Source organism: Microcaecilia unicolor, chromosome 4, assembly GCF_901765095.1.
Source record: "Microcaecilia unicolor chromosome 4, aMicUni1.1, whole genome shotgun sequence".
NCBI lineage: Eukaryota > Metazoa > Chordata > Amphibia > Gymnophiona > Siphonopidae > Microcaecilia > Microcaecilia unicolor.
The window spans coordinates 218,836,174-218,858,583 of NC_044034.1; positions in this window are offsets into that span (position 1 = coordinate 218,836,174).

Here is a 22,410-nt window from a genome sequence, read left to right on the forward strand (position 1 = left end):
TGTAGTCTGGAGTTCCTTCTTCCTTTCTCCCCCACCTGTCTGAGAACCTGTTGTACAGATGGGTTTGCTATTAGCCCCACACTGTTCAAGCTTCCCGGAGAAAGGGTGAAATAGAGAGAATAGCTAGCACTTTTTTAATTCCTCAAACATTTCCTGATTCCCCATCCTGTGTGGAGGTGACCTGGGTTCCCAGGTCATGGATGCTTTCCTTGGGAAGGAGTCTGTACACCATGCTCTCCATAAAAGTGAGGTTCCCAGGGTTCCATCTGGTGGGTTGGCTCCAGCCTGCACTTCACCTCCCTCTTCAGCTGCCTCTTGGGAGCAAACAGATTGGCATGGTAAGCCACTACCTCCTTCACTAGGAACTCTATTTCAGCATCGCCGAAATGGAACTTTCTGCTAGGGACCTTCTTTATGGATGCCATTACAAGTGTGGGTTCTGCAGATTTGAAAATCCCAAGATGCATGTTTTTATAGGTCACTTTAGATGTGTATCAGCTGTAGGCACTTAATTGTTTGGGGAATAAACTTTTTTTTTAATAATGACTGACACATGAAAATATTTTGGAAAGAATGATGATTTAGACAACATTTTTGATCCTCAATGTTGCCTTAATGTTGCTAAGGGGGAGGTGGCTTATCAGCCAGAAATCCCAAATACCTGGGAAACTGACTGCGCCCACAGCATCAAGCAGCTGAACCCTGGGAGCCACAAGCCAGCTGATGTCCCCATTTGCAAGTGTCTCCAGGTAAGCCGAGACCTCTGAAATACCCTATGGACTTTTCCTCCAGCAACTTGTCCAAACCTTTTTTAAACCCAGATACACTAACCGCTTTTACCACATCCTTTGGCAACAAATTTCAGAGCTTAACTATTCTTTGAGTGAAAACATATGTCCTCCTATTGTTTTAAAAGTAATCATCACAATTACTTGTTACTTTTATATTACTGCCAAACACTGCTGCCAACAACGGGTTTATTGAAGGAAAGAGAGTGGATTTACCACCTATCCAGGAGACACTCATTTTCTCAAGAATGAACTGATTGTTGGAGTTTCCCGTGTTATTTTAAACAATTGCACATCCCTACAATCAAGGAATAGAAATTTCAGTGGATGCATTTTTACAGCCCATTTTTTATTAAAATGTTCCTAAAATGTATTCTCAGATGTAATGAAATCTGACAACATGACTTTTCATCCTTTGTTTGCAAAGATATAAGACTGCACTTAGAATGAGCTATAAACCTGCTGCTGAGTCACCACATCACTGGGAAAGCTATGTGCAAAGTAGCCACGGAAAATGGAATGTATTGTAAAGGAGCCAGAAACTGATTCCAGCTCCCTTCTAATTTACACCAGTGTTACTGGTAAATGTCATAGCGATGCCTTATTGCGAAATGTAAAAACACTCTGTTATAGTATTTCCTTCTGTAGATTTGCTACACTGCAAGATTTCTCATAAATACAGACACAATGAACTAGGGAGTCTCCCCCTAATACACAATGGATTGAGGCATGAATCATTAAATTGACGCATATATCTGGGAAATGCTCGGAACTGATATTTTAACTAGCAGTAGATATAAGCAAATAACACGCACAAGAAACAAATGGGTAATGCAAACATCCAGAAAGTGAAAGCAGTTAGTTCATATTCTTTAATCAAAAACTCAAATAAAATGAACAAGAAGAGACCAATATTCAAAAGAGTTTAATCAGGCAGGAGATGCTCCTGTCCAGTAAAACCACACTGAGGCAGTGTTGCTAAATATTGACCCTAACCGACCATGTCAAAGCCAGGCAGTGGAGGGGTGGTCTGGGGCTGGAGGAGCCAGGATTTATGCAGTGCCTGGTAATATTCAGTGTTTGTGCCTGCATAGTTAATTGACCAGAGAGAACAACACAAAATTGGTCACTCAACTTTGCAGGTGCGAACAATGAATACCTGCTAGCACCAGCATAACTTCTGGGTAGTAACCTGAATCTTTCACTGTTCTCCCCTCCTTCCCCCCCCCCCCCCCAACAAGATTGTACCCCCACTCCTCCCCAATATGACTGTACTCTCTCCTGATTCCATTCCCAAACAAGATTTTCCCCCCTCCCAGACCCCCCCCCCAACAAGAAGCCCCCTTCCCATGCCGCAGTAGGGCCCCTGGTGGTTTAGTTGCTAGTTTGGACAGGAACAAACCTCAATCATTGGCAAATTGCCCTTATATGGAAGGTTGACCCCTAAAGGTAGTACTGTGAAATTACTACTAAAGATCACGATTGCCATTTGGCACCTAGAGCCAGCATAGGCAGGGAGTGATTGAGGTTCACTTCTGCCCAGCTTACCCCTCAGACTACCAGGGATGCAGCCCAAAGGCCTGTATCAGGCATGTAGCCAGATGTCAGGTCTTGGAAGGACCAGAGCACAAAGTAGGGGGAGTCCCCCAAAACGTTCCCCCGCCTTGCCACTGAACTCTGCCCCACCCCTGTGACCCCCACATATCTGAGCTGGCAGGGGTCCCCAAACCCTGCCAACAGAAGTGCTACTCTATCTGTTGCTTGCATGTTCCCCGGGTGGTGCTGCAGCCACTGCACCAAATCTCCACCCCCCCCCCCCCCCCCCATCATGCATGCTAGGTTTCTGCAAAACTGAGCATGTGTAGGAGACGGGCCTCTCCCTGGCATGCTTAATTTCATAGAAACCGAGCATGTGCCAAGGAGGGAGGCTGGGCATGGCGGTAGCCACCGCAGCCACCCAGGAAACATGCAGCTATGGGTGGAGGAGCACTTCTGCTGGCAGAGCACAAATCTAAATTGGTGGGCCCAGGCCCCCAAGGCACTCCACCATGTCTATGCCTCATCATCTGGTGGGCTATTGGGATCATTTGTTGCTCTGAACAGTTCTAATCAAGGTGGACTTCAGTTTTACAGAATGAGATGGTTTTGTTTTAAATTTTTGTTTTATCTGGTTATTGCTTTAATTTGGTATAATGTATGTTTTCAGTTTGGCTGATACATGTGATTTATACTGCAACAGAAGCGAGATTTTAAATTTTGCTAAGTTAGGTGGCAAAGTATTATTTTCTTTATTCCATTTGCTGTTTATTTTTGGTTACTTATAACATGTTTTGTGCAATTTTTTTCTTCTAGTTACTTTCTTTTCCTCTTGGTTCCTCCTACTATCAAATGTGTCTTGTTGCCCTGTCTTCATTCTGTATCGACTGTATTAAAGCCCCTGATGCATTTTGCCAAAACATGCTGGACTTTTTATCTGTCTTATATACAAGCTTTATTAATTTGCAATGATGTAAACAGATTTAAATGTACATGTTATACTTATTTTATTTTGAGCTTTTGATTAGAGAGTGTTATCTAGCTGTTTTCACTTTCTGGATATTTCCATTATCCATTAATTTCTTGTTTTTGTTATTTTAATTGGCATATGATACCTACAACTGCACCCTGCTCACTGCTCCTATCATTTCAGAGTGAAAGGATGGAATATCACCCTTCCTCCAATCTCCTAATACTTTTAGAAATCTTTGCAAGGAATGCTCAGAACAGAGAATTATGGTATCCAGCCAAAGGTCTTGAATCATCCATTCATTATGGTGGCTTTGCCTATATCTATTTTTCTCTGTAAAGAAATAAAAACTGTATTTAGAAAAACCTAGAATGCTTTAATACCCTGATTGTTCAATGAGTTGTTGTAAACCTGAGGATATGTATTTTGCTGCTGCAATGTTGACCAGACCTCTCCATGGATGGGGTCTTCACTCTTCGGAAGGACAGACTAAAATACAATGGGGACAATATTCAGCTGAACTTATCCAGGTAGGAGCGGGGTCCACTTGCTGGGTGCATACCTAGATTTTCAGCAGAATTACCCAGATAATACCACTGAAATTTTATACAGACCAATTTGGAACTATTCAGGTAGTGCTGGGTGGTCTGAGGGCAGAGATTGGGCCAAGTTTCCATTTACCCTGTTAGTAGTGACATTCAGTCTGCCAACTGGGTAACTTCCTGGATAAAGTTAGGGCAGTAAAAGGCTGCTCTAATGTTATCTGGTTAGCTATTGGGATGCCAGTCTAAATATCACTCATACCCATATTATTTATTTATTTATTTATTTATTTATTTCCAAAGTTTATATACTGCACTATCCAATGTACTAGATGGTTTACAAGTCAACATATATAATTAAAATCACAAATGCAATAAAGCAACTGCATATAAACAATCATTAAAAACTTTTCCCTCTCTATAACTCTCAATCCTGTTCTCAATTACTATTAAATACTTGTTTACATAACAATGCCTTTAAAAGTTTTTGAAACTGAACATAATTCTTCAAGTTTCGCAAGCTGTCAGGAAGCACATTCCATATTTGAGCCCTTTCAACATAAAACATCTTGACCCTGTAATCAGTTGGGTGAATATGCCTAAAAAAGAAACCAGAACACAAAAAGAGGCACAGATCTGCCAACAGGCAATACAGAAACACATAAAAAGCAGATCAGTGATAAAAAAGGAGTGGTTTATTTGAAATGGTTACCCGACGTGGCCATGTTCCATCCATAGGCTGCATTAGGGCTGAAAGACGAAAAACATAATCAGGTAATATTAAAATCAAATCACAAACACAGTATACACTATAAAATATAGGGGCCTTTTTACAAAGGCATGGTAGGCTCTATGTGCATACAGCATGCACCAAAATGAGACTACCACACTCCCCTGGTGGTAATTTTGGATTTGGCATGCGCCCATAACCCCTGGACAATTTTTTTTTTATTTCCTATGGCATGTGGCGTTTCTGGTGTTAATCAGCAGTTGGAATATGCCGACTGGTCACTGCGTGTTGCACGTGAGCCCTTTCCACTAGATCAATGAGTGGTGTTAAGGGCTCAGGCCATAAATAGGTGCGTGCTGGTTTCAGTTTTACTCCAGGCCTTTTTTCTGGCCCATTGGGAAAAAAGCCCCTTTTCCCAGATGCAGTAAAAACTGGCCCAGCGCAAACCCAAATAATGCGCTCGCACTATCACAGGCCACTTTTCACTGCAGCTTAGTAAAAGGACCCCATAAACAATTAAAAAACATATTGTATATAAATACTTACATATAAAGGACAGGTATGAGTAAAAAAAAGTGCTTTCAGTGCAGGTACATGTGCAATTGGAGAATAGAAAAGTAACTAGATTAAAACACAGGTGTCACAGTGCATAACCTTCCGAAAAAAAATTACTAAAAACCTACCTGTTCAAAGAGACTTACAAAGAGAATCCTCCATAATGTCTTGACTAATCTACATCAGTACTAGCCAATATTGAACTTTCTTAATTTAGACACTTTAACCCACACTATCATTACTGAACATTATACCTTGTCTTACCACCACTCACATATTTTGAACTACTTACTTATTACTTCTAATCAGTGGCGTACCTAGGGTAGTTGACACCCAGGGCCGGTCATTTTTTAACACCCCCCCCCCCCTCCAAAATCTAGTACTAGGCATGCCGAGAATACAAAACACTCAGGACCTATAGAGCAATTCTAGCATACCATAAGCAGTCATTTCTACAAGTCACACAAGGAAAAGGAAAGCATCTTAAACACTACAGTGAGCACTAGAACATCAATTCACCTACTGTAAAACGAAACAAGGCAGAATAACATAGATCGTCCATCTTGCACAGTCAATGCCAACCGAAAGCCATGTCTTTTTCACAAACCCTAATCCACTATAGAATAAGCAATAATAACCTTTCTATTTAGACAAAAATTAAACTGAACCCCCAAGATGCCAGACTCTGCATACAATGCAACACCACAGAAACAGAAAATGTCCCCTAGTACTGTGCAAAATATAAAGACAGCAGATGTAAATTTGAAAAAACTAACAAGTACCAATCACCACTTTACAAATTAACAAATAGAAATAAAACAAATATAGAAAATAAAATAATACCATTTTATTGGACTAATACATTTAGCTTTCAGAGGCCAAAACATCCTTCCTCGGGTCAATACAGTATAGTGCTATTACAATATCCTATCCGGACCTGAGGAAGGGGGTTTTGTTCTCCGAAAGTTAGCCAAAATGTATTAAAATTAGTCCAATAAAAAGATTACATTGTTTACATGTTCTATTATAAATGGATACACCGTTTGCATTCACTGGTTCCAGTGGGTTTAAACGGAAAAATAGAATGGGGACACTTTTTTTAGTAGCATAAAGAGGGTGATATATACACTTTTTTTAGTAACATAAGGAGGGTGATATACATACTAATGAATTATGTGCTGTTGATTAGATAAAAGATAAAAACTAATGTATAAAAATAATATGACAGCTGTAGAACTTCATTTTCAGTTAAGATCGAATCAGGAAAGGCTGATTGGCCACACTAACTTTCGGCGTCTGACGTAGGAGGGTATTTAAATTCAGAGGCCATTTTTTCATTTGAGTTGGTCCGTTAGAGCGGTTTGATTTCTAGCTGAGGTGATTTCGAAGGAAATACTGTATATTTTCACAGAATTAAGGTCTAGGTTTATACTAATATACTTTTCTGTTGCAGATTGACGCAGACCATGTGACCCTGAGGCAGGTAACGAAACGCTGGCCATCTTAGGTCATGGTCTTGCTTGGCGTCTAATCAGAAAAGAAAGAAATAAACATCACGGGACTTCTTTAAAAGCTAAGTAGCTAAATAGCTCTTAAATATTAACGATAGAAGAAATGGATATATATATGTAAAAAGAATAACCTTATACATGGGGTGTTTGCCAGTGATGAAACAGCCCAGCCCCCGTGAGCTTGTTTGATACGTAGCCGGGGGTTTTTGAGGCAACACCTCTTTATCTAAGTGATTATGAGATCTATAGGTCATAGAAAACGCTAGTTGTGTTCTTATATCTCCTTCATTTTTATGTTTTTGTTAAGTAAACAATAAAGGCAGGAGGAGATTACCTTCTTAATTTATTAGAATTGTCTATTATAAACATTAACACAGCTACAATACTACTTTATCCTAAAGCAAAAAATAAAAATAAAAATATATATTTTATTTACAGTTTGTTGTCTCTGGTTTCTGTTTTCCTCATCTTCTTTTCACTGTCTTCCTTCCATCCAGCATCTGTCTTTGTTCTCTCTCTGTCATCCAGTGTCTGCCCTCTCTGCTGTTCCCTCTATCCAATGTCTGCCCTCTCTCCCTGCCCCTTCCATCTACATGTGCCCTCTATCTCTGCCCCTGTCTGCCCTCTCTCTCTCCCTCTTCCATTCACTGTCTGCCCTTTCTATCCCTTCCATCCACTGTCTGCCCTTTCAATCCATCATTTGCCCTCCCTCTCCCATCCATCCAGGGTCTGCCCTCCCTCTCCTCCCCCTTCCATCCAGGATCGGTCCCCTCTCTCTGCCCCTTTATTTCAGCCCCCAGTTCCAGCCCCACTATCCCACCAGTCCCCAGTTTCAGCCCCAGTCCTTTTCTCCCACCAGTCCCGAGCTTTAGCCCCCAGCCACTTCTCCCTGTCCCCTTTTTAGCCCCCAGTTTCAACCCCAGCCCTTTTCTCTCACCAGTCCTGAGCTTCAGCCCCAGCCGCTTCAGCCCCAGCCACTTCTCCCTGTCTCCTTTTCAGCCCCCAGTCCCCACAATTTCAGCCCCTGCTGCTTTTCAGCCCCCAGTCCCAGTACTAGCCCCCTTATCCCACCTACCCTCCTTTCAGCCCCCAGTTTCAGCCCCTTTCATCCACATGCCTTGCCCCCCTTTTCAGCCCGACCATTCTCCCAACTGACCCAGGCATGCCCCATTTTCCATCATGACCCCTTCTCAGACCCCAGTTCTAGCCCCCTTCTCCCATTTGAGAACCCCCACCCCAGTCCCCTTCTCCCATATGAGAACCCCCACCCCACCCCAGTCCTCCCATCTGAGAATCCCCAGAACCCCCCTCCCCACCCCAGTCCCCTTCTCCCATCTGGAAACCCCTCCCCACTCCAGTCCCCTTTTCCCATATAAAAACCCCTTCCCCCCATGTGAGAACCCCCACAACACCCCTCTCCCATCTGAGAACCCCCTCCCCACCCCAGGCCCCTTTTCCCATATAAAAGCCCCTTCCCCCCATGTGAGAACACCCACAACACCCCTCTCCACCCCAGTCCCCTTCTCCCATATGAAAACCCCCTCCCCTCCCCCTCTGAGAACCCCCACAACACCCCTCTCCCATCTGAGAGCCCTCTCCCCACTCTAGTCCCCTTCTCCCATATGAAAACCCCCTCCCCACCCCAGTCCCCTTCCCCATATAAAAACCCCTTCCCCCCCATGTGAGAACCCCCACAACACCCCTCTCCCATCTGAGAGCCCCCTCCCCACTCTAGTCCCCTTCTCCCATATGAAAACCCCCTCCCCCCATGTGATAACCCCCACAACACCCCTCTCCCATCTGAGAACCCCACCCCCCTTTTCCCATATAAAAACCTCTTCCCCCCATATGAGAACCCCCACAATACCCCTCTCCCATCTGAGGAGCCCACCCCGACCCGACTCTCCAGCTCCCACCCTACCTTAAAAAAAAAATTTTTGAAGCGTTGTTGCAGGCAGCGCCTTGCGGCTGCCCTGCTTATTGTAAAAGAAGTAAATCTCTTCGCTTCGTCATCGTCAGGCCTCACTATGTCCCACCCTCGCGGAAATTACCTCAGAGGAGGGCGGGACATAGTGAGGCCCGACGACGACGAAGCGAAGAGATTTACTTCTTTTACAACAAGCAGGGCAGACGCAAGGCGCGGCCTGCAACGATGCTTCAAAAAAAATTTTAAAGGTAAAGTGGGAGCAGCGGGAGCGAAGCGGATCACCCCCCCACCCACTGACACCCGGGGTGGACCGCCCCCACCGCCCCCCCCCCTTGGTACATCACTGCTTCTAATTTACCTGTTATTCTTTGTACCTTATTTACAACAATATTTTGTATTCTGTTAATGGTGTCCGCCTTTGCGACATAATGTAAGCCACATTGAGCCTGCAAATAGGTGGGAAAATGTGGGATACAAATGCAGCAAATAAATAAATAAATAAATAAATATCAACACAACAGTTCATGCACAAATTAGCAGCTTAAGAGGCAGATGCACTAAAGCTAAATGAGCCTTTAATGACCCTCCAACGAGGAAAATTTGATCCGTTGCATGCATCAAAGGGCTTTTACCGAGGAAGCCAGCAGCTAACGAAAACGGAATGGAGATGAGCAATTAGTGTGAAAACCCCATTGAAACGACATGCACTAACCTTTTCCGATTGCCTTTACGCAGGAAAAAGGCAGGAAATCTAACGAGAGGTCTGGACCTCTCGTTAGGACAGCTCTGTGCCAGGAAAAATCATTAAGTGAAAAAATAAACAAACTTTGAGCCAATCCCAGCGCATTAGCAGAGCTAAAAGCGCTGTGATTGGTCCAAAGGACGTCAGAAAACACATCAAATAAAAAAAATAAAAAAAGGATCGGGAGGGGGCAAGGGCGCTCATCAGGAGTGTCCTGTATGGACAGCCTTGCCCCCCCCCCCCCGCTGCTCCCCACTTTCCGCCGCTCCCCCCCCCCCCGAAAAAGCAAAATTCGAGCAGCCCTGGCCCCCCTCCCTTCCTCACTACTCTGTCTCCCCCCAGCTCCGCCTCCCGACATCCTCCGCCCTGTGCCCCGCCCCCTCTTGGGGTCATCACCGCCATTCCCCTCCTCCATCGGGCCCCCCTCCCTCTTACCGGGCCTGTGCAGCGCCTCTCTCCTCTGTCTGAAGGCGCTGCACGGGCAAGAAGAAAGCTGATGCCTGCCTTCGCCCAGCTTCTGTCGCGCGTCTCTCTCCTCCTGCGCCCGCCCCTGTCTGACGTCAGTAACCTACGTAGGTTACCGACGTCAGACAGGGGCGGGCCCAGGAGGAGAGAGACGCGCGACAGAAGCTGGGCGAAGGCAGGCATCAGCTTTCTTCTTGCCCGTGCAGCGCCTTCAGACAGAGGAGAGAGGCGCTGCACGGGCCCGGTAAGAGGGAGGGGGGCCCGATGGAGGAGGGGAATGGCGGGGTGACGACCCCAAGAGGGGACGGGGCACAGGGCAGAGGATGTCGGGAGGCGGAGCTGAGGGGAGACAGAGTAGTGAGGAAGGGAGGGGGGCCGGGGCTGCTAAAGGAACGTTTGCTTTTCTTCTTGCTTTTTAATTTAGAATGCAGGGGGAAGTGGGGCGGGGGAACGGCGACCACGGGTGGGGGGGGGGGGCAAGGACGGCCATACAGGACGCTCCTGACCAGCGCCTTTGCCCCCTCCCGACCCTTTTTTTTAATTTTTGTTTTGATTTGGGAGCCATGTGCTTGTGATTTGACTGTGTTTTGACTGTTTGTGGCATGCGCAGAGCAGCTAATATAACGCTTGGCTGCTCTGCGCATGATTTGGGGGCCGATTAACAATGTGTATTGTGATTCTTTGATACATTGTACGTTTCAATACCGATCTCAGCATGTGTGACTTTTTTTTTTGGTGCATTTTTCGTTATTTTAAAATCGTTAGGGACTTTAACGATTTACATTTTTTTACATTTGGTTGCTGCATCTGCCTCTAAGTCTGAAATCTATCAAGTGATTCAGTGAACTTTCAACAAGCATCAGAAATATAAAAATTACAGAAGTGTCTATACACATTCATTTAGCATTAACCACATTAATCATTTTAACTACATTACAAGAAATATATGTAGTGGCTAAGTGAGCATAGCAGTCAACAATCAGAAGGAACACCTACCTAAAAGGAGTTCAATAAAAAAAACTTCCCCTATTAATCTAGTCATATTTCCACATACCTAGAAACAAAATCAATAACATATAAGGGGCTAAGGAAAACGGTTTCAGAATCCAAAAGTGTATCAAAAACAAACAGCAATGGGATACTCACAAACCAAATTCCTCATTAGACCGGCAGCACTTCCTCTCAGCTGTTCAAGAAAGTATTTATGTGCAATATGTTTTTAATTAAGTGTTTATATTTTTCATGTATACTGTTTTTTGTGATTTGATTTTAATATTTGCTGATTATATACTGTGTTTCTGTTTTTAGTTTTTTACCCCTGATGCAGCCTGTGGACAAAACGTGGCCACGTCAGCTAACCGTTTTAAATAAACCACTCCTCTTTTTATCACAGATCTGCTTTTTATGTGTTTCTGTATGCCTAAAAGAGGAAATGTCTAATAAAAGTTTGTTTGCTGAATGTAATAAGTGTTCTCAAGGAGCATATCAATGTAAAAGGAAGATCTTTATTTAAGGATTTGAAGATGAGTGTCAAAATCTTAAATTGTATAACACCATTTTACTGGCAGCCAATGTAGGGGGTCTTTTACTAAAGCTTAGCTCGAGTTATCTGCAGCAGTGCCCATTTTATTCCTAGGGGCCCTGCTGCAGATTACTCAAGCTAAGCTTTAGTAAAAGACCCTGGTAGTTTTTCTAAAACTGGAGTAATATGTTCAAACCTTGAAGTATTGAACAGGACTCCAGCCATAGCATTCTGTGCTAACTATAATAATTTCAGTCTTTTAGCAGTCAGACCTAATAACAGAGAACAGTGGCATCTCTGAGATCCAACTCCTTTTAACTACAGTTGGATTTAGGTCAAAGAAGGTGACTTAGGAAGAGACTATACTTAGTGTGTGCTGTTAATCCTAATTTTAGCTCCATGTTTGTTTCTTTGCATGTATCACCATCCTGTAGTTATTTATTAATCTTTTTAGCATCCTCACTCAACTTTAAAAAAATCTTTTTCACCAGGACACCTAGATGACTTTGAAAAGGCAATGTTGAATCTAAAATAATTCCAAGTTATTTAATTCCCCTTAATATAGGAATATTTGTGTCTCCCATATTAAACTGAGTTGGAAAAATCATATTAGGCTGATCTGATAGAATTAAAATATGGGATTTAGTCATATTCAGCTTCACTCTATTAGCAAGATCCAACTTTTAATTGCTGAGAGGCACAAAGTCAAAACCTCCAATGCATTTTTGATTGTTCCCTTAATGGGGAAAAAACTATATCCCCCTGATATTCAAAACCATTTAACTGGCCAGGAACGACATAGTACAGTACCAGGGAACATGCTGAACCTTGAGGAACACATGAAACCACCTTTATCCAATATGAAGAACCCTGAAAAGTTTCTACTGAAAATGCTCTATCTGAGAGAAATGATTTGAATCAAAGTCATACTTCCCTCCCCCCCCCCCATACCTATTTCTGCTAACCACTTCAGAAATAAACCGTAATGTACTGTATCAAAAGCAGCGGTGATGTCTAATGTAACCATAATGAAATTAAGCCTCCTGTCAAGTCCTACTGTCACAAACATGAAATTAGAAGTGTTTCTGTAGAATGATTTGAATGAAAACCAAATTGAAAATCATATAATATAATAAATTCTTCTAAAAAGTATTGAAGCTGATGTAGTACTATTTTCTTTTTTATTATTATTATTATTTATTTATGATAATTTTCATATCTTTACAAGTCAAACACTTGTGTACAGAAACACAGAATATTATTAACAAAGAATTTTACAAAAAAATGAAGGCAATTAAATCATTAACTTTCTTAGACCACTTTGGTATGTGTGTGTGGGGGGGGGGGGTGATTATAGAATAAAGGAGTAAAATAGGAAAAAAGAGAAACATTTTAAATCAAGGCAGTGAATAGAGACTCTGCTTTTACATTATCTAATATTACTTAAGTCTTTTCAAATCTAGAAAAACTTGTAATTGTTCTGGCTCATAAAATATATACTTTGAGTTTCCAAGTCTTATCATGCATTTATACAGATAAGCCAGAAAAAAAGTAGCTCCAAGATCTAGCACTTGTTGTTTCATTTCTAAGAATATCTTGCTCCTCTCTTGGATGACTCTAGTTACGTCTGGATAAATCCACATTTTTTCGTCCCCGAACAGGTCTTTAGAATGTTTAAAGTATTATCTCAAGATATTGTTGAGATCCTGTTCAAAGACGAAGGAGACCAAGCTCTTTCAGATGTATTATCGATCGATTTTTCCAGAACTGCTGAAATACTATTTAAATCCATATTACCAGTTTCAGTTCTGCATTCTCCATCATTCTTACCAGGCCTTTTAGGAAGATAATAAATCTTGTTTATAGGAGGAATGGCATTTAAAGGAATGTAGTACTATTTTCTCAAGAACTTTAGCCAAGTAAAGAATCAAAGAGACTGGTCTATAATTACCAGTAACCTATCTAGATGTTTGTTTGTTTGTTTGTTTGTTTTAGAAAAAGGTCTAACTACAACTTTCTTAAACCTATCAGGATACACTCTCTTCTTTTAATGATTTATTAATTATTGTGGTCAAGTAATTTGAAAGATCTTTCCTCATTGTCACACTATCTCTCTATATGTGTGTGTATGTGTGTGTGTGTGTATATATATATATATATATATATATATATATATGTAAATGTGAGATACAAATGTAACAAATAAAATAAATACAGAACTAGCAAGTAACATTTAATTTGCTAAAAGTAAAAAATACAAGGAGGAAAAAGGGCTTCAGTGTCTCAGGTCATGTCTGAAATGAAAGTTGGACTAATGACTAATGACCCAGATGGAAGTGCCCTGTGCCAGCTCCACCAGCCCCCCCCCCCCCCCCATATATATGGCGCCTGGTGCCTCTACCTGAGGTAAAGGGGTATTAATGGGCAAGTTTTCCTTCTCTTTCCCTCAGGAAATTACCACAAAACTTATGTGAATTCAAATTTCTTAAAATCTCTCAAACCTCTCTCATATGAAGTTTCTAAATTATTTTTTTAATATATCATTATATTTATTGAAATTTTTTTAGAGAAGTTGTACAATAATAGCAAAACATATAACAAATTGTGCTTCTCATTACATAAAAACTAACTAATACATAAACTGTCTAACTTAATAGAAACAACTGGAATCATGCAAGAGTGGAATATCATTTTTCTCAATAGTGGTCTGTAATACAGTAGAAGATATAGAAAGAAGTTAATAAAAAAACAAAAAAAACACACCACCACCAAAAAACTACAAGAGCATCAGGAGATGATAACTAGCAAAAAAACACCCTTCCTTTCTATTTCTTCCTTTTTGTGTACCTTGTTTTCTCTGAAATTTGCTGGATTTTCAAATTTTACTTACAGCTTGTCATTCAATTCTCATTTCTAAACTAGACTATTCTGTTCACACTGGCATTCCTAAGTTTCAGTTAAAATGATTAAAAACAGATCAAAATACAGCAGCCAGACTACTCTGTAATTGCAGGAAATCAGACCATATTACTCCACTATTCATTTATCTGCATTGGTTACCTATTCATTATCAGATCCTATGTAAAATTATTTCTTTGACTGGTAAAGCTTTCCTTCTGGGACAACCATCCTATCTATCTTCCTTAACCATTCCATATACCCCGTCCCACCAATTTCATTCTCTTAACTCTAACCATTTAGTCCTCCTAATCCTAGATCTGCTCATTTAGAATCTACTCAAATACTGCATTCTTCTTTATATCTCCTAAATTATGGAATGTTTTTCCACTCAACATTTGTACTGAACTTTCTTTTAATAGGAGAAATCAGAGAAAATATTTCTTCACTCAACGTGTAATTTTCAAGAAATCGAAATACGAAAGAGCAACCCTACTGCTTGAAACACTACACTGGCTAGCAGTCAAGGCAATAACATTTTTCAAAGTGAGCACCCTAATCTTCAAGATGCTATTTGGAATGGCAACCGAATATATGCTTAACATGATTAAACTATCCTCAAGAAATTCTACAGCTAATCACAAAGATACTGTTGCCTTCCTTTCAAATCTACCTCTTCAAAAACTATATTAAAAAAAACATCACTAAAACTCTATAACTGAACACAAAAGCTACCACTACCTTTTCCTCTTCAAATCTATCTCTTCAAAAACTCTGTGAATAACCACATGAACTATAGATGCTCTTTCCACATTACACAACACTATTGTAACTCCACAAAAATGTAAATTGTAAGCCACTTTGAATAGAAATTTGTTTTTGGATAATAGTGGGATACAAGAATGCATAAATAAATAAACTCTGGAATTTGTTGCCAGAGAATGTAGTAAAAACAGTTAGCGGGGTTTAAAAAAAGTTGTGGAAAGCCTCCCAAAAGAAAAGTCCATAAGTCATTATTAAAATGACTTGGGGAATATCCACTGCTTATTAGGATACGCAGCATAAAATGTACTCTTTTGGGATCTTGCCAGGTATTTGTAACCTGGACTGGCCACTGTTTGAAACAGGATGCTGGGCTTGATGGACCTTCAGTCTGTCCCAGTATGGCAATACTTATGTACATATATAGGTTTAAGTCTCTTGTGTAAACACATTTTTTTAAATGGGCATATAATATATCCTTATGAAATATTTCCTCCCTCTGACTTGTGATGAGTTGGGTTAGGTTGGCTGACTGTGTACTCTGATAGGAAGAGTAGGGAAATCTGTTGATTGTTGTAATTGCTCTTGTGTGTTTGGAGTCTTACTGTTCTGTTAATAATTAGCATTCCCTATTGTGTACCTTGTTTTTAGTTTGTGAACCACTCAGATCTGCAGGTCAGAATAAGCAGTATAAGTCCTGATAAACATAAATATAAACATAAACATCTGTGTTCTGCCCTCACTGATAGTTTCCACAGACTCCCCGCCTGAACAGAGAAAATGTCATGGAGAAGGGAAAATGATACATTTCATGACAACCTATTCTAGTCACACATCATTAAGTGGATAAAAAGTTTTATCACCACCAGATCATATCAGGTCAAATGAACCTCATCGATATCGCCTGCGTGGTCATCAAAATGCGGAGTCCCCCAAGGCTCACCTGTATCCCCGATCCTCTTCAACCTTATGATGATTCCTCTGGCCAAATCCCTATCCAAATCCAACCTTAACCCTTTCATCTACGCTGATGACATCACGATATTCATCCCTTTCCAATCCAACCTTACTGAAATCTCGGAGAAAATAACCTCTGCCATGAACATCCTATCATCCTGGGCCAATGCTTTCAAGATGAAAATGAACAAAGAAAAGACTCAATGCCTAATCCTCTCTTCACAACACGCTACTCTGCTACCAACCACCCTGATCACCCCCGACGTTACAATCCCAATATCTGATAACCTAAAAATCCTAGGATTAACATTAGACAAACATCTAACTTCGGAAACTCACGCAAAAGCCACAACAAAAAAGATGCTCAACCTGATGTGGGTACTGAAGAGAGTAAAACCATTCCTCCCACAGAAAACTTTCTGCAATCTAGTACAATCCACAGTACTCACCCATGCCAACTACTGCAACAGTATATTCATCGGTTGCAAAGCCAAAATCATGAAAAAACTCCAAACCGCCCAAAACACAGCAGCCAGACTCATCTTTGGCAAACCACGATTTGAAAGTGCAACACCACTTCGTGTAACATAGTAACATAGTAGATGACGGCAGAAAAAGACCTGCACGGTCCATTCAGTCTGCCCAACAAGATAACTCATATTTGCTGCTTTTTGTGTATACCCTACTTTGATTTGTACCTGTGCTCGTCAGGGCACAGACCGTATAAGTCTGCCCAGCACTATCCCCGCCTCCCAACCACCTACCCCTCCTCCCAACCACCGGCTCTGGCACAGACCGTATAAGTCTGCCCAGCACTATCCTCACCTCCCAACCACCAGCCCTGCCTCCCAACCACCGGCTCTGGCACAGACCGTACAAGTCTGTCCAGCACTATCCCCGCCTCCCAACCACCAGTCCCGCTGCCTACCACCGGCTCTGGCACAGACCGTATAAGTCTGCCCAGCACTATCCCCGCCTCCCAACCACCAGCCCCGCCTCCCGATCTTGACTAAGCTCCTGAAGATCCATTCCTTCGGCATAGGATTCCTTTATGCTTATCCCAAGCATGTTTGAATTCCGTTACCATTTTCATTTCCACCACCTCCCGCCAGTGGCGTAGCCAGACCTGAGATTTTGGGTGGGCCCAGAGCTAATATGGGTGGGCACGCACTGTCTATATAAGTATGAGTAGTGTCTCTTGGGATCCTACAAAATAATGCCTAAGAATTCACTTGATGATGGATTTCTAAGTAGTCTGCCCAACAGCTGCCCTGCATCAGTATAACCACATACATACTTAATGGAAAAATTGATATTTTTAAATATAATTACATTATCCCACAATCTCTCCACTGCAAAATGCTATACACAAACTTGTGCAAAAACACACTCATATCTTTAAAACTAATTCCAAGGACAGGATGAGCTACAACATTATGCTTGAAAAGGCAGAACTGTAATTACACTAGGCTCTAAAACACCAATACACTACCTCGTGAAAAAAAGCAAAACAAAAAGGGCTGCGAATACTACATGCTAGCAGAATACTGCACCTTGATCACACTTGAAAAACACATGACACAACAGACATGACACAAGGAACTAAAGATCAAAAAATATGAAGGCAAAATACTGAACTGGAAAGTTAACTCAAGAAGTCAGACTCAGCATGCAGCAATACCAGAAAAATTTAAACTTACATGCAAAATATCACAGATGCACATTTCCAAAAGATGACATATTCAAATTAATAAATTCTGAATAAAATACTTTTTTCTACTTTTGTTGTCTGATCTATTCGCTTTGGTCCCAGTGTCTTCTGTTTTACGCAGTGTCTTCTTTCCATTTGATATTTTTTCACTCACCATGTCCACCATACTCCTGTGTCCTTATGCGTCCTGTCTACCATCTGTAGCCCTGCCCCTATCCTTCCTCGAGTTTCAGTATCTGCCCTCAACGTGTTCCAACCCAGCCATTAAACTCAGCAGTTTTCCCTCCATCCATATCCAGCATTTCTCCTCACTCCCCTCCATCCATGTGCATCTACTTCCACTGTCTTCCCTTCCCTCCATCCATGTCCAGCATTTCTCCTCTCTCCCTTCCCCTCCATCCATGTGCATCTCCTTCCTTTGTCTTTCCTTACCTCCATCCTTGTCCAACATTTCTCCTCTCTTCCCTGCCCTCCACTCCATCCATGTCCAGCATTTCTCCTCTCTTCCATCCCCTCTATCCATGTGCACCTCCTTCCTGACTTCTCTCCCCTCCCTCCATCCATTCGTCCAGCAACTCTCCATTCTCTCCTGCCCTCTCCTCCAGCCATCCAGCTCCAGCAAATTTCCACTCTCCCCTTTCCGCTCCATCCATTCATGTCCAGCAATTTTCTTCTTTCCCCTGCCCATCCTGTTTCTGTCCATCCCCTTCCCCCTTCTATTCAGCGTGTCCCCCCTCCCCCTTCACAGCATCTCCAAGCCAACTTCCGTTCCAGTCTACTCCCGAAGTTGCAGCGACGAACGGGCATGCAGCGCTGCGGTAGTAAAAGCAACAAGGAGACTGGTTCGACTCTCCGTCCTTCACTTCCCTCCCTCTGCGTCCCGCCTTCCTCTGACGTCATTTCCTTTCGGGCGGGACGCAGAGGGAGGGAAGTGAAGGACGGAGAATCGAACCAGTCTACTTGTTGCTTTTACTACCGCAGTGCTGCCTGCCCGTTCGTCGTTGCGACTTCGGGTAAAAGTCGCCGTTCCAGTCGTCGTCGCTTGGCCGGGCCTGAGCCAAGATTGGGTGGGCCTGGGCCCACCCAGGCCCACCCGTAGCTACGCCCCTGCCTCCCGCAGGAGGGCATTCCAAGCATCCACTACTCTCTCCATGAAAAAATACTTCCTGACATTTTTCTTGAGTCTGCCCCCCTTCAATCTCATTTCATGTCCTCTCGTTCTACCACCTTCCCATCTCCGGAAAAGGTTAGTTTGCGGATTAATACCTTTCAAATATTTGAACATCTGTATCATATCACCCCTGTTTCTCCTTTCCTCCAGAGTATACATGTTTAGTTCAGCAAGACTCTCCTCATACGTCCTGTAACGCAAATCCCATACCATTCTCATAGCTTTTCTTTGCACCGCTTCAATTCTTTTTACATCCTTAACAAGATACGGCCTCCAAAACTGAACACAATACTCCAGGTGGGGCCTCACCAACGACTTATACAGGGGCATCAACACCCCCTTTCTTCTGCTGGTCACACCTCTCTCTATACAGCCTAACAACCTTCTAGCTACGGCCACCGCCTTGTCACACTGTTTCGTCGCCTTCAAATCCTCAGATACTATCACCCCAAGATCCCTCTCTCCGCCCGTACCTATCAGACTCTCCCCGCCTAACACATACGTCTCCCGTGGATTTCTATTCCCTAAGTGAATCACTTTGCATTTCTTCGCATTGAATTTTAATTGCCAAACCTTAGACCATTCTTCTAGCTTCCTCAGATCCTTTTTCATGTTTTCCACTCCCTCCGGGGTGTCCACTCTGTTACAGATCTTAGTATCATCCGCAAATAGGCAAACTTTACCTTCTAACCCTTCGGCAATGTCACTCACAAATATATTGAACAGAATCGGCCCCAGCACCGATCCCTGAGGCACTCCACTACTCACCTTTCCTTCCTCCGAGCAAATTCCATTCACCACCACCCTCTGGCGTCTGTCCGTCAACCAGTTCTTAATCCAGTTCACCACTTCAGGTCCTATCTTCAGCCCCTCCAGTTTATTTAAGAGCCTCCTGTGGGGAACCGTGTCAAAAGCTTTGCTGAAATCTAAGTAGATTACGTCCATAGCTCGTCCCTGATTCAATTCTCCTGTCACCCAATCAAAGAACTCAATGAGATTCGTTTGGCATGATTTCCCTTTGGTAAAACCATGTTGTCTTGGATCTTGCAACTTATTGGCTTCCAGAAAATTCACTATCCTTTCCTTCAGCATCGCTTCCATTACTTTTCCAATAACCGAAGTGAGGCTTACCGGCCTGTAGTTTCCAGCTTCTTCCCTATCACCACTCTTGTGAAGAGGGACCACCTCTGCCGTTCTCCAATTCCTAGGAACCTTTCCCGTCTGCAAGGATATATTAAACAAATCTTTAAGAGGACCCGCCAAAACCTCTCTGAGCTCCCTCAATATCCTGGGGTGGATCCCGTCCGGTCCCATGGCTTTGTCCACCTTTAGCTTTTCAAGTTGTTGATACACACTTTCTTCCGTGACCGGTGTTCTATCCACTTCATTCTCAATTGTATTATTTCCAGTCCATTGCGGTCCTTCTCCAGGATTTTCCTCTGTGAAAACAGAACAAAAGTATCTATTTAGCAAATTTGCTTTTTCTTCATCATTTTCCACATAGCGGTTCGCAGTATCTTTTAGTCTCACAATTCCCTTTTTAGTCATTCTCCTTTCACTAATATACCTGAAGAAATTTTTGTCAGCCCTCCTTACATTTCCAGCCATTTGTTCTTCCGCTTGCGCTTTTGCCAGACGTATCTCTCTCTTGGCTTCTTTCAGTTTCATTCTGTATTCCTCCTCGTGTTCCTTTTCTTGAGTTTTTGTGTATTTCTGGAACGCCAACTCTTTAGCCTTTATTTTCTCAGCCACTTGCTTGGAGAACCATATCGGTTTCCTTTTTCTCTTGCTTTTATTTACTTTCCTTACATAAAGGTTTGTGGCCCTATTTATAGCTTCTTTCAGCCTGGACCACTGTTTTTCCACTTCTTGTATTTCCTCCCAGCCCATCATCTCCTTCCTCAGGTATTCCCCCATTTTACTAAAGTCAGCATGCTTGAAATCCAGGACTTTGAGTTTTGAGTGGCCGCTCTCCACTTTAGCTGTCATATCAAACCAAACCGTTTGATGGTCACTGCTGCCCAGGTGTAAAACTTCACTTGCTTCCTATCAAGGAACGCATAAACTTCAAAGCCCACACAATGATCCACAAGATCCTCCATGGCGAATCTCCAATCTACATGAACAACTTGATCGATCTTCCAGCCAGGAATGGGTCCAAATCTTCTCGTACTTATCTCAATCTCCATCTTCCCAATTGCAAAGGCCTCAAATACAAAACCTAGTATGCATCCAACTTCTCCGTTATAGGCAGCCAACTCTGGAACGCAATACCTCGACACATCTGAACAACCAATGAACACCTACCCTTCCGAAAGCTGCTTAAAACTTACCTCTTCAGACAAGCTTACCCAAATAACCCAACTTAATTCTCAAACTCAAACCACACTACCCATACTCCAATCCTCTCCCACACATCCTCCCTATTGTCCTACTCTTTCCAGTTGGATCATCTCTGTGATACTTCATACCATACTGTGCTATCTCTGTGGTACTTTGTACCACACCTTGTACCTTACTTTGTGTTATCTCTATGATACTCTGTACCACATCTTGTAAGCCGCACTGAGCCTGCTATCGAGTGGGAAAGAGCGGGGTATAAATGCCATAAATCAATCAATCATCAAAAACTGATCAAAATGCCAATTATGTTCTATCAAAACAAAATGGGTTACATTTATAATGTTGAAACTACATAAAAAGCAGACTGGATAGCATACTAGGTAGTTGCGGAGAGAGGATGCTCCAGCATTGCTGCTCGACTGTGTGGTGTCTGAACCCTGAAGCTGTTAACAGCTTTGGGGAAGAGGAAGGGCAAAAACCAACTCTACCCACAAGCATTGAGTTCTGCACCAAAGCTAGTGCAGACGACCATGCATGCGTTCCTCTCCCATTGACACTGGTACCTATCTTGAGAGGGGGTCTCCCAGTTCTATTGGGTGACCTTCGTGTAGATAGGGTTTCACATAGCCTGGAAGAAAGGTAGGCATCCCCAATACCTGGATGTAGCACTCCATTGTCATCAGTTTCTATGCAGAAAGAGAAATCGGCTCTTGCTCCCCAGGTGGGCAAGGTAGTACTGCTTGATCATTCTCTTTCTGGGGTGAATGTGAACTGGGAGGAGTTGTCTGGAACTGCTGCATCTAGAGCAGAGGCTGTAGGGTGTTTGAGTTTGAACACCCATTTTGGGAGGTTACAGAGAACAGCCAAATTCAATTTGGATGTCCTATGAAAGACTATCAAGGATCTGGATACCCATAAGTACCTATATATAATATGTAAACTGTTTTAATTGTAACCATAGAAGGTGGTGTACATGGAGGGGCATTTTCGATATGACACCTAAGTTTGACTACACAAAACATCCAAAATCTGAATAGGAAAGAAGGTCAATTTCAAAAAAGAAAAATGCCTATCTTTTTTTTGTTTCACAAATACTGATTAGGACAAAGTTTTGTATTTGGGCATTTTGTTTTTGGTCCACTTTTGAAAAAAAAAAAATGTCCAAGTGCAAAACGCACAAAATCAAGCCATTGGGATGTAGGAGGAGCCAGAATTTTTAGTAGACTGGCCGCCCTGACATCCCAGGAAAGCAATAGGGCATCCTAGGGGGCGCTGCAGTA